Source organism: Sturnus vulgaris, chromosome 5, assembly GCF_052056855.1.
Source record: "Sturnus vulgaris isolate bStuVul1 chromosome 5, bStuVul1.hap1, whole genome shotgun sequence".
Classification (NCBI taxonomy): Eukaryota; Metazoa; Chordata; class Aves; order Passeriformes; family Sturnidae; genus Sturnus; species Sturnus vulgaris.
In genome coordinates, this window is record NC_142247.1 from 42,372,399 (window position 1) to 42,386,852 (window position 14,454).

Genomic DNA, 14,454 nt, shown 5'->3' on the forward strand with positions numbered 1-14,454 from the left:
CCTTATTTTTCTATAGCAGCAGGGGCATAACCCTTGGACATCAGGGTTGTTCAAAGCTAAAACCAGCTGGACTAGTGGAATCATCTGTGCCCTCAGATGAGAAATGGGAAGGATGCCTTAACTGCTGTGGTACTAAGTAATACCTTGGGGAATATAAATTAGATGTTGACATGTCCAAAGCTTTCCTTTACATCTTTGGGTAGGTTGGACCTGCTAGAGTTTTGGCACTTAACTCCATTGGTACTAAGATGTGGTGAATGGGAGCCTAAGAGTTTATAAGGCTGCTTCATGCCAGAGACTCATGTAGCAGTGGCTGTAAGCGGGAAGAAGTAGTCCAAGATGAGTCTGATAATTTTGCCATGATGCATTCCCATAACTGTTCTCAGCTTAAACAATTTCCACAGCTTGAGCACTTGTATTTGCAAATCTGAAGGCCTTCACCAAAAGATATTAATGCAGTATATTACTTGTGAGCATTTTGAGACTCTTGCTTCTTGCTGTAGAATGGACAGAATCCAAGCTGTTGTATCCCAGACTACATCTGAAGCTACTGTCCATTGTTGTAGTATAAGGTGCAGAAATTTTGTTTCTAAGTCTTTCCAGGAGGACACCTGCTTCTGAGCATTGCAAGTAGCTGCCTTTCTAATTACCCCTCATAAATTTACTCACACTTAAGGATTTATTTGGTCTTTCATTTCACTGATCAAATTCTCAGAGAATTCCCAAGGGCCCAAGACACTGAAAACCATAATTCAACACTTGGGAAGTGCAGTTAGTCCATCCAACTGTGCTGCATGAATAAAAGGTACTCACCAAGGAAATGATGGTTATCAAAGACTGTAGCCTTCAAAGACAGACTTAGGTTTGGTTTCTTCCAAGGCTACTTTTGATGCCAGAGTGGCTATTAATGTGTTTATTTCAGCTGTGCAGTTCGGTAAAGTATGATTCTGTGAAATATAAACACAACACATAGAAATATAACACAACACACTTCTGAGTTGGAAGGGACCCTCAAAGGTAGCATTTGACTGCATGGAAAACATGATGAGTTAACAATTCATGTCAGGTTGCATCTCTAGTTCCAGGGTTTAACCCATGCCTTACAATGCGTGTTTAAGCAGTCCCTTTCTTCTGATTTTCAACTATCAGTGGCCTCTCACCCTTTTTCTGACTCTGCTGTCATAGCTGTACTTAAAAACCACTGCGAACCAAATCACAAGACTCAGGTTTTAAATAAGACAGGAAATATTATTTTTCAAGAGATTCCCATTGGAGATCTCAAACTGTTTGTGTGATGTTAAGCAAGGGTGGTAGAGCAGAATAGCAAAATGAACTCATTAAACCAGGGCACTTGGTCTCTGGGACACACATCTGCAGCTCTGCTGAGAAGTAGCTACCAAATTCTATCTATCTTCTGGGCATGTGATAATTCAGTACAGTCAGGTGCAAGAGTTGCTACCTGTCAAAAGTTGAAGAGCACAGCACAGGAAAATATAGATTCCTTGTTCAAATCTGGAGTATGAAATCATTTTAGAGTAAAACAAGTGGCATCCCTAAAATCCAGAAGCTTTCTGGTGAATGCAGCCTGGAATTGCATGACAAATGGATCCTTAGCCATAGACCTGAAAAGTTGTTCGATATGTATTATCCAGATACATTCAGAAAGTAGAGATGACATTCACACGGTGAGTAGCTCTCATTTATTTTCATTTGATTATGCAAATTTGGAAAGTACTTGCTCTGCATTTGGATTTTGTCAATTTATTAATTTACCTTAATCAGACTAAAGGAGAAGAAAGTTTGCCTTCACTGGGTATCTTGGCTTGTATCAGGTATTTGATACACTTCTCAGATTGCAAAACTTTAAAAATGGGGTACATGGAATATACTTGAAATTCTCAGCACTCAGTTAAGCCTTCCCTACTCAGAGTCCAGAGTACAGACTGGCAGACAATTTATGTAACATACCAAGCACAAGATCTGTGCAAGTACATCAACGTCTCCCTAATGATCCTTCTTCTACATCTGCTCTGCCCTTTCTCAGATGGCATTTCCATCCTTGATCCAGGGACTTTCCCCCTTGCAACTCCTTCCCTGGAGTAATTCACATGAAGCTGAATCCTGCCATTACTTCAAACTTCAAACTTTTCTTACAAACCTTTCTGATGCTTAATGGAAGGCATGCATATTGGCAGCCTCTACATTTTTTTGTGAGATTTACATGTGATTTTTCTGCAAGCTTTTTTTTTTTTCCTGAGGTTTGAACAGCTAACATTTAGGTCTGCACTCCAGTAAATCCGCATCTCTGGCCTTTGTCCTTGTGGCGGACTTCAGCTTATCAGATGTGTGCTGGAAATGCAAAACAGTGTAGAGGAAACAGTCAAGGAGCTTCCTGGACTGCGTGGAAGATAACTTCCCCACACAGCTGATGAGTGTACCAGCTGGGGAAGCTGTCCTGCTGGACCTGCTGTTTGTGAACAGAACGATGTGGGTCATGTGATGATCAGCAGCAGTCATTACATGATAGAGTTTTCTATTCTTGGAAAACTAAGGAGGGGTCTTAGCAGAATTGCTGGCTTGGGCTTCCAAAAGTCAGGCTTTGTTCTTTTTAGGAGCCTCTTTGGTAGAGCCACTTGGGAGGCAGACCTGAAGGGCAAAGGATTCCAGGAAAGCTGGATGTTCTTCAAGAACGGTCTTTTAAAGACACTGGAGCAGGCTGTGCCGTGTGCCATGTGCCGAAAGACTGGCATGACTGAACAGAGAGCTTTGTCTGGAACTCATGAAAAAAAAAGGAGAGTAGGTGACCTTTGGAACAAGGGCCAGGCAGCTTAGCAGGACTACAAGGACATCGTGGGGTTTTGCAGGAAGTAAATTGCAAGGACCAAAGCCCAACTAGAACTTAACCTGTCTACTGCATAAAAGACAATAATAATGTTCCAATAAATACCTTTGTGACAAATGTGGGAAGGGCCATGGAGGCTCTCCATCCTTTATTGGATGGGAGGGGAAACACAGAATGAGGAAAGAATAACAAAGAATAACAAAGAATGAGGAAAAGGCTGAGGTGAGGTAATCAATGCCTTCTTTGCCTCAGTCTTAAGTAGTAAGAGCAGTTGTTCTCTGAGTATCCAGCCCCCTGAGATGGGAGACAGGGACAGGGAGCAGAATGAATCCCTGATAATCCAAGGGGAAATGGTCAGTGACCTGCTACACCACTTAGACAGATGCAAGTCCCTGGGGCTGTATGGGATCCACCCAAAGGTGCTGAGCTGATCGTGGCTTGGACTGTTTGTGGGGTGAAACACTGCCTGGATGGTCGAGCCCAGAGACTGGTGTCTAATTGAGGCCAACTGGTGGCCAGTCATTGGGGGGCTTTCCTAGGGCTCAGTATTGGGGCCAGTCCTGTTTAATATCTCTATCAATGATCTGTACAAGGAAATTGAGTGCACTCTCAGTCATATTCCAGGTGACACCAAACTGAGTGGAAGAGTTGGTCTGGTGGAGGGCGCAAAGGCATCTGGACAGGATCTGCCCATCTTGCATTGATGGGCCAAAGTCAATTCTATGAAGTTCAACGAGGTACTTTGTACTGGGTCATGCATTTGGGTCACAACAAGCACATTCAGCACTACACACTTGGGGGAAGAGTAGTTGGGAAGATGCCTGACAGAAAAGGACCTGGGGGTGCTGTTCAACATCCTGATAAGCATGAGCCAGCAGAGTGGTGATCAACAAGGCCAGTGGCATCCTGGCCAGTATCAGCAAGAGTGTGAGCAGCAGGGCCAGGGCAGTGATTGTCCCTCTGTACTTGGGATTGATGAGGCCGTACCTCAAGTGTTGTGTCCAGTTCTGGGCCCCTTACACAACAAGGAGATTGAGGTGCTGGAGCATATCCAGAGAGGGCCAACAGAGTAGCTGAAGAGGCTGAAACTCAATTCTTATGAGGAGTGGCTGAGGTTGTTTATCCTGGAGAGAAGGAGGCTTAGAGGAGACCTTATCACTCTCTACAACTTCCTGAAAGGAGGTTGCAGCAAGCTGTGGGTCAGTCTCTTCTTCCAAGTAGCAAGCAATAGGACAAGAGAAATTGGCCTGAAGTTGTGCCAGGGGAGGTTTAGATTGGATATTAGAAAAAAGTTTTTCAGTGAAAGGGTTGTTGAACATTGTAACAGGCTGCCCAGGGAAGTGGTTGAGTCAACCAACTCTGGAGGTATTTAAAACACATGCACATGTGATGCTGAGGGACGTGATTTAGTGGTGAAGTGGGCAGTGCTGGGTTAATGGTTGAACTCAATGATCTTATAGCTGTTTTTGCAACCTAAATGCTTCTGCGATTCAGTGACATTACTTCAAGGTATCCAGAGGATAATGGAGAGGCTTCTTTATTTTGCTGCATAAGATTCTGGTTGGAAACTGGTAGCATAGGTATCTCAGGAGAAGGTGAATTTCCAGGACCTTGTGACAGCAGCAGCTGAAAAGCTTTATAATTCAAAAGAAGCATGTAAATACAGGGAAAGTCCTACCTAGCCCAGGGCAAATTCATACTGGTTTTCCTGACTACAAGTTTTCCCAAAGGCACCTCCAGTCAGCATGGATAAAATGCATAAAATTGATTTAAGAAGAGAAAGTGATAATTTAAATACCCTTTACCTTCTATTAAAATCAGATATGCGAAAACTTCTGCACACGTGCCAATTCTGTTGTTCTGATGTGAGCCATCTGCTTCCATGCATCCACACTATGTTCCTCTTTGGCAGCCTGAGATGCTCAAACTTTATGGAAGCTATATAGCTTCCATGAAGCCAAGAACAAGAATCTGGATACAGAAACAGAGGCACACTTGCAGGAGACAGAGATGAAGTAATTGAATGCACGTCTTTTCTAAGGCTGTCTTTGCTTAGATGTGCTAAAGGCAGCTCCTCCCAATCATAATTTTACTGGACTCTATGTACAATACTTTGGAAACATCTATTTGAACTCATTAATTGTTTCCAACTTTGCTTTTCCAATAAAAATAATACTCTCTACATTTCTACTTGTAATCTTTGGAGTGACATATTCTAGCCAAAGGAATTATACATGAATCCTATCAAAGCATTTTGTTGACATTGATCCTGAATTGCTCTGGCAAAAAATACTTTGGACTTATACATTAAAATGGATTTGTAATAACATAGCTATCTGCCGTTTTCCAAGTTAGATGGATTTTCCATGCTCTTGGAGATAATTGTCTCACACTGTTTTGTCTAACCTGGGCATGTTAGACAGCAGTCCTTAAAGTATGTTCTTCAAAGTATTATCGAGTTTGGCAATCTGAGCCTGGGTTTTGTCATCACTACAGAGCTGCTACAGACTTTTAGGCAGGTTTTGCTCTAAATTTCCCCATTCAAAAATGCTCCCTTGACATTTTGGTGATGATCATTTGGTGGGTGTCCTGGTCCAAGAAAGTAACTCACTGTTATGCTCACCTGGATGCAAACCACTCAGTTTAGCTCCAACTCAGAGATACCTCAGAACAGCAATGGTAAAAATAACACTCAGCAAACTAGGAGCAGAACTCCAGTTGTGCAGGAGGGATTTAAGTTTTGACTACATGTTTAATTTATGCATTCTTGGACCATCCCCAAAGTAGCCTGGCTTACACCTGCTGCTTTGTTTACCATGAAGCTTAGGACACAGTTCCAATAAAAGGTATGACATCTGCCTGATGTGGGGCATGAACCCATTATAAGCTGACTTCTTAAGCATAGCTGGTACCAAAAAAATGTTGTGGTGACTTGCACTGTGCAGACTTTTGGTATATGAATGTTACCTGCACCACTTTAAGATTAGGTACCACAGGTGGCCTGGGGAGACCTTTGGTCTACCTTTCAAGGAAAAGAAAGGATATGAAAGGAGAGGAAAATTAGATCTGTGCACTCTGGCCAGGCTTGAGTCCTGTCACAGCTCAGTATTTTCTCCATTTGTCTCATAAGTATTTTCTGTGGATTGGGAGACATAGTCCATGTTGAGAAAACAGAGTAGGAAACAAAACTGCTGTCTTGGTCTGCATGCAGCAGCAAGGGGCAGCCTCAAGGAGAGCCTGGGTGAGCTTGTGTTGGACACTGGCTTCTGCTGTAGCTGCTCACACAAGCCACTTGCAAGCCTCCCAGTCCTTGCAAGCCGCAGCTGCTTTATGAGGGAGGAGCAAAACTGGCATCCAGCCCACATTAGAAGATTTGGGGCACCCTGTTGTTGCCATTTTAATTTCTGAGGAGGCAGTTTGCCTTGACACTTACTTCTCTTCCTAGCTCCTGCTGTTTCTTTTTTTACAGTCCTGACATCCTGTAAGGAATCTAAACTTTGCCAGGTTAGTCAGACTTTTGAGAAATCTAGATTTAGCTAAAGAATTTCACAGCACTCCCAGCTGAACTTAACCATTCACCAGGAAACTGCTGTGCTTAGGAGTCACCATCATTCTGAACAAACACAGATGGAATTAGCATTCTTTCAATCCAGTTCTATAAAAAGCTTCAAGTGCTCAGTTTCAAATGACTGAAGTAATTTCCGTCAAATCTGGCTTGGCATTATAAATCAGCAAGTTGAGAAAAATACACAGAAGTGAAATATTGATGTGTAAAAGAAATTGATTCCTTGTCAAGTTATGTTGCAGATGTGCACAAAATCTTACTGCAGCATGCACCCTGACTTGTGCATGATATTAACACATGTTGAAAGCTAGATATATGGATGTGACTAAACTTTTTAAACTAGGCTTCTTCCTGCAGAAACCACACATGGAATGCTTCGGTCCTACAGGACTTTATTTGGAAATTTCATTTTCATAGTTTGGATTTTTTTTTTTTCACTTTTGTGACATATCAGGAATAGCACAAAGCATATGAGAGATCTTATATAGTAGAACTTGTAATTCATATTAAATTAGACAGTAGCACTAGCTATTGTTCCCACTCTGGTACAAAGGATTTAGAAAAAAGTATCTAAAACATACAATGATTTCTCTGAAGATGATTTATATTCCTAAGAATAAGTCATAGTTACAACTCTGCTGATATGAAATGCAGAGCATATCCAATAGTCTGCAAGTACTGTTTCATATACCTTGGCATGATTTACAGCAGTGTTGATACTTCAGGCATCTGGTGATATAAAAATCAGAGCAAGGTGTTTTCTGAGTGTCTTGGGTATTTCATACAACTTCTATTGTGTACCTTGGTCCTCTGGGGATAGTGATGGTGTTAGAAACTTGTGTAATTGTTTTAGGAAAAGGTTTTCAATTTTGGATTAACCAGCTGAAATCCACATAGTGGTCAAAAGTTCATGGTCCTCTTACAAATCATAGTTTCAAGCTATGTTTTTAAAAAATACTTAATTATTAAATGTTCTTCTAACAAGTTATATATTATAGTGGTTTAAAAATGTGAGAGGGTAGCAGTTTTCTCTATTTCTCCTCCCTTTCCCGCTGACTTCCTCTGTCCATTCTCTCATATGGCATACCTACTCCATATTTCCTATTTTATAGCTGCTGACACAGTTTCCAAAGCTTTAACATCTTCAGATCAAAGGGCACAGAATGCTGCTGCCCTGCTCCATCACAGGTGAGTCTGTCTCAGAGTAACTGAAACAGATGAACAGTCTTTTTCTATTCCCTAGATATGTTTCAATTACTGTACTAATTTCTTTACTGTACCTAGAAGGGCCCTTCAATAAGAAACATGCAGATAAATCTGTTAGGAGACAAATCAATCACCATCATGTTATCAGAGGGTGCATACTCTCTTCATGTTTCCTTTGAAAAGAGAAATGTCAGTGATTTTTTTAACATTGTCCTTAAACATTAGAAATAATTGTTTCCCAAAAAATAGCAGAGTTAGTGCAGTTCTATGTATGAAAAAAAGAGAATATTTGCCCACTTATTGACATAATTAAATTATTTTACACTTTGTAACATAAAGCAGGGGTACATGTGAGGTGAGTTACTGTATTCAGAACTATTTTATTGAGGTGAAAGTTCACAATTTGGTTAGGTCCCAAATGGCTGATTTGGTTAACTCTGGCACTTCCTAACTGAAGTGTTAGGTAATATAATGAAATTTCAAGGCAAAGAAAAACACATATAGCTTTTGCAGTTGTGAAAAAAGTAAAATCTTGACAGCTAGGTCTCAGCCTAACAATTACAATACAATTACAAGGTCCATTACTTAAATAAAAGTCCTGCTCAGGCAACACTCCATGAAACGTGGTGGACTGGTTTCCTCTAACAGTTTCTCTTTATTGCATACAGGCATAGAGTCGTGGAGATTGTGTTTATTTCACTGAGGGAAGCAAGGCTGCTACTAGAATAACAAAAAAAAAAAAAAATCTAAATTCGGGGTGAAGAGCCCAGCATGGTCTGAGCTGGGCATGGTTTGCAAATGATGTGCAAGAAACAGGTTTGGCCAAATTTTGCCTAAGAACAAACAATTTAATAGAACAGCATTATTGTTGAGTTGTTATTCATTTATCAAAGGACAACATCTCTTCTCTTTCTGCAGGTGAAATGACTGTAACCTATTTTCAAAGGAAGAATGGCACAATTGCCAGTTTGATATTAGTAACTGAGCACTTAGCCTACACAATTCAGGGACCATCTTCTGTGTAGGTCTAGCCAAGATGTTACTGAAGAAAGCAGTATTTCAGTGTGGTTTACTTGAAAGGTTTGAGCCTTCTTGATACAGCTTAGATTCCATGCTGATTGTGATAACTGAGCACCACTAAAGTCAAGATGATAATTTATAATAGTTAGGCTTATGGAACAGTGAGCCATATAAATTCCCAAAGGAAATCTCTCTATTTAGCTATCTGAATTTTGTTATGTTGTGGCAATTTTTCTGCTCACAAACATTCATTATCATGGTAGCAGTAGCAGATTGAAGCAAAAGCTCCAAATATTCTGCTTCTTAGGAAGCCAACATAAGTGCTACCCAAAAAAATTGGGAGGCTGGGGGAGGGGAAAAAAGCTGCAGTTGGGGTTATGATCCAGCAGGCGAGTAGGTGGGGAGTCTTGCATGGCTACTGACTGCTGGACAAAGCTTTTATAGCTGCGAGCAGCATCAGAACAGGGCAGCCTAAGAACTCTGACCCAAAGGAAAGCAGGACTTCTGCAAGAGAAATAGAGCCCAAACTTATGCACTCTCATTTCTCCTAGTGGCCTCAGTAGGCCAAACTGGCAGATCAAGACAAGGAACCTGCAAAATAATCTCCAAAACTATATTTTGCATTTCAACAGTAGTTTCTGGAAAGCTCTGCCCTACATAATGCAAACCTTTTTTGTCCTTGTATTTTACTTTGTTTTTCCCAGACATTACTCTTGGACATATGTAGGGCGCCATGCCATGTGTGTCACGTCTTTCCTGCACATGATCTATATGTCTATAAAATTCCCCGGTTTGTCACAGGAAGGAATAGTAATCCAGTGAAATCCAGTTAAAGCCAGATTGGAAAAATCTTTCAAGATTAAATACTCCTTCATTCCTGGAAATTTGTCTATTTATGCAGTAGAGCTATCACAGAAAGCATTTATTAATGCAATCATTACTATTTATTGAAACTGTTTTGAAAAGCTTTTGTTCACCAGACTATGCAAAAATAATTCTTCTCTGATTGTTTCTTATATGAGCAACTAAAATGATCTGTTTACTTCTTCGTAACAGTTTCTTACTAACAGTGCTTTCCTCCGGTGTTTGCAGACCCCGAGATACCTGAATGTGTAGGCACTTATCTCTGTGACTTTTGCTTTGTCTCACATAAGCGTCTGCCAGGAAGGAACTGGGCTGTCAGCATCATCCCGTCAAAAAGCCTTCCAGTGCCATGAGCTGAAGGCAGGTTCCAATTTTTAAGTCATTCTGGCTCGAGCTGAATTTAAAGGCAGGCTCCTGCAGCTAACGGAAGTTGCTGGAGGCAACTTCTCAGCAAAAGGCATTAAAATCATATGTCTCGTAATGATTCTTTTGACTCAATTACCCATTTACTCTTTATTTTTATATCCAGTGGAACCTGAGGGCAACAAATTCTGCATAAGGGGAACAAATCCTGTATAATAGTTCTTGTTTTGGTACATTCACTTAGTGGTGATTTATTAAGGGCTGCTGAATAAGCCTGATTAAAATGCATAAACAGTTCTGAACAGTAAACAACCATGTCTAAGGATGAAAAAATGGGACCCACATGCTGTGCATGGAAATTGCCCTTAACAACATGGCCTATTGTTGAACAGATAGGAAGCCAAAGGTTGCTTGTAATCAAATTTGAAGTTTCCCATCACTTATAAAAGCAACACTTCCTTGTGTAAACGTTTCAATTTGTTGTTGTTGAAAACTGCTTCCTGACTTAATCCCTACAGGAACACACAAATTCTTTGATTGTCAGGTAGAAAGACAATTTTAGATTAAGTAACTTTTAGATTTAGACTAAGTAAAATAAATACTCTTTGACTGTGAGTTCCTGCTGCAGTGAAATCTGCGTAGTTTTCTGAGATTAATTAGAAAAAAAGAACTCATTGCATGATTTTAATCTCTCCTGAAAATTTCCTCTGTTCTTGCCATTAAAATAATACTTAATGGCAAAGACACAGTACACAGTACAAACCCTCCTAACTTTGTACAGCAGCAAGAAGCTCCCTGCGGATTTTTTATTTTTCCCTTAATTAACATGGTTAATTAAATACAGAAATTTTCACATTAAGTATCTGATCTCGTCTAACCTAAACAAAGTAGTCTTTCCATTGTCAGAGGCTTTGAGTTATGCCTGGAGCAAAGAGAAGTACCTTTCAAAAAAAAAAGTTGCTTTCAATTACTTTGACAAATACAGCTTCAGAGCAAGGAAACCCAAGCCCTAACCAAACTATGCCATTACATTTCCCTCTGGGGGCAGCAAGATCTTTGTCAGAGGCTTCCAGAGAACCTAGATTTCACCCACTGAATTTGAGGTCTTTGAACAAAACAATGTCTTCCTAACATTGTTAAACCTTTTCTTTTTTTTCCTTCAGGAACAAATAGGAGCAAATTGCATTTAACTATGTCCTCATGTTTAAAACATGATTCTGTATTATCTGTTGTCTTTGGAAGGTCCTAGAGACTTAAAGGCCCCTAACAGCTGGAGAAGGTCAAGAGAGGCAAATGTTGCAACCATCCCCCAAAAGGACAGTCTGAGAAACTAAAAGAGCTAACAGGACCTTGTGAGATTCAGCAAGTAAAAAATTGAAGTGCTGTCCCCAAGAATGAAGCACCCCTGCAGCAGCCCAGGCTGAGGAACAGCTCTGCAGGAATGGCCCACCCTGGGGGCCCATTAGGCAACCTCAAGTGTGATTAGGGATGCAGCCTTTGGGCTGTAGGAAGGGATTTGTTCCCCATTCCTCCATACTTGTTAGACTACATCTAGGTGCTACATCCAATTTTGAGCACACTAATGCAAGAAAGAAATTGATAAACTGGAGTGAATTCAGAATTTCCTGAAGCTGATTGGGGCCTGAAGCACTTGCCCAGAGAGCAGAAACTGAAGGAACTGGGGTTGTTCAGCTTGAAACAGACAACAGCCTCAGGGGGGGACCAACAGCCCCCCAGTACCTCTGGGGAGAGGTACAGCAGAGCATGGAGAGAGAACAGGAGGCAACAGGCATAAATTGAAACAAGGAATGCAGACTGGATAGAAAGAAAATAATTTCCCATAAGGGCAATAGGGCAGTGGTATAAACTGCCTAGAGAGGCTGTGCAGTCTCCATCCCCAGGGATTTTTAAGACCTAACTGGATAAAACCGTGAGCAGTCTGGTCTGAACTCAGAAGTGACCCTGCTATGAACAGGAGATTGGACTGTTGACTATTGGACTATCCTGAGGTCTTTCCAATCTGAATTATCCTATGAGTTTATTCTAGTATTCAGGAACGAAGTTCCTGATGACAGGTCTGTGTAAACTGTGCTGCAACATCAAACCAATTTTTAATCACATTATAATTGTGAGTATTCCATATAATAGTCTTTACAGTATGTATTGGACCTCAAGAGGAAGCTCCCTGACCTGAGAGAAGGTGGTGAAGAAACAATATTTCTAGATCTTTCTGTACAACCTTTATTTATGAGTCCTCGTACTGTAATAAGACAAGGATCCACAAAACTTCAAGTCCTGGTGTATTTGGGCATCTTCTAGGTAAAAAGTATTTATTCCTATTTTCGCAGACAACCGTTTTTAAACCAAAATACTGTTTTGGGTTTTTCTGTTTTGTGTGTCACATGCCATGGCACTTAAGATGAGCACAGTGAGGACTATGAGGTCTGTAGGGCAGGAGAGAAGGCATTAAGAAAAGCCCCACTCTGTGACCTGGGGGTGACTCCTCACATTCTGCTCTGGAATTCCTTCTAGGCTTAGCATTAGCTGACCTAAGGCTGACTAGCTATACACCTGGCTAAGGCATAAAAATGGGTATCATCTTGTAACTGAATGTCTTTCGGCTAAAGGAGGCCCTAACTACTGTGTTTAATCTTTTCCATCCATTTTACACACCTGGATTCTGTTGGACAAAAAGGACACTTGCAGAAATTTCAGTGAAACAAATCGTGCATGTGTGCTCCAGTGAAGGCTTAGGCCTGTGTGACGGACACTGGGGTGCTGACCTCTGCCTTGGGGTGACAGATCCCCATAGTCTAGGAGAACTCAGAGCCCATGAGGTGTTTAACTTGTGAAAATACACATTTTCTAGTTGCCCAGAAGCTGGTTAGAGATTTGTTTGGGCCAATGCCATACACACGGGGGTGTATAATCATGCTTCAAAGGTTATGTCTGGTAAGGATCTGGCTGAAACTGTGTGATTAAAACTTCCAAAGGTTTTTGCTAGAGCTAATAATGGCAAAAACTGTTTAATATAGTCAGTAAGAGGGTACTTATATCTTTGGAAATTAACTATTTTATAAGCCATTTATAAGCATTGTTATTTTTTGTCCTAAGCATAGGGTTACACAGGCTTTATGAAGACATATATAAAAATGAAAGCTCTGTCTAACATCTGTTATGGGTCTTGCCCAATTTGGGAATTTCACATAGAAAATTCATAAGTCAAAATTAGTGAAAGATCATTATCTATTTTAGGAATACTTTTCATATAAGAATAGTGTTCATTTTATTGGTGTACTGATGTCTTTTTCCTGACATGGACCCTTATTTCAAGCATGTGTTAGTACTGATAAGATTTCACCTAAGATTAAGATTATACCTTAAATATTTTAAGAGTGATGAGACTCAGAATGTCATGAGGTGCAAAGCTGTAAGCATAAACTATGCTATGGTGAAAATACAAGACCGTATATAAGAAATCCTGTTTTTCTTCTTTTTATTCCTTGCAGGCTGCCGTGGAAAGAATTACCTTTTCTGTAGATTAGAAGCTCTTTATATATGAGATACACTGTGTTACTACCTGTGGTCTGTGTATTTTGCATTCTTTGCCTGTCTGCTTTTGAAGTAAGGCCAAATTAACATATCAAACTGTAGCTGTTCATTTACATTTTGGTCTCCAAGAAAACAAATAGCAAAGAAGATATTTCCTTTCCTGAATTTTTACAGGTATCAAGTATTGTATTTGAGTTTCTGTTGTTACTTTAAAAAAACTTTTCTCTAATTATTTTTACAGAAATGCAATGATAAATTTTGACAATAAAAAAGGTCGAAGATTCATTACTTTAAAATATCTGTTTATCATATTTTTAAAATATCTACTTCAAACATTAATTTTCTTTCTTTTCACTAGAATTCCAGTTTATGGTTTTTTTCTGCTTTGCACAAGTGTGCATTTCTTAAAGATTGTTTATATACTACTGGAGGAAATTCTAAAACTAATTCTCATTACAATTCTTATGACATCCCTAAATTTATATTCATTTAATCCAGTTCTCTTATCTCATTTACGGGACCATTTTTCCCCAGTGTAAGATGCCACCATCACTACCACGTTTAATGATGGTACATATTAATCTTTTATGTGATGCTAAATCAAAAGTCTCCTTTTGAAGTAGGATGTCTCCTACTTCACACCTGTCAGTTTTCATTGTCTTTCCCATGGAGAAGTTAATTGTGTTAGTTAAACACAATTTTCCTTTATATCCATGCTGACTAGTGTGTATCTGTTCATATATTTGCCAGTAACTACTAACCCGGTAACTACTGAAACAATTTTTGTGGTTTTCTGGGTTTTTCTTTAATAAACAAGTTATACCTAGGTAGAACTTATTTGGGAGATCAGTTAACTGGAACTCTGGGCCAGCAGGAAGAAATTACTCAGGAGATATGCTAATGTTACAAAGAAGTGTAGTTGCTAGGGAAAGGCACTCTGACATCTTTACCATGTGTTATTTAACCTATCACTGTTGATCATTCTGTCAGTCCCATGTACATAAACTTTGATTCTGCATGAACCCCCTATAAGAACATTACT

General features: G+C 40.0%; 1 long non-coding RNA gene across 6 annotated transcripts in view; it reads left to right on the forward strand.

Annotated features, from left to right (window-relative positions):
• LOC148223678 (uncharacterized) overlaps window positions 1-14,454 on the forward strand; it is a 43,288-nt gene that overhangs the window by 575 nt on the left and 28,259 nt on the right. The window lies entirely within an intron of this gene.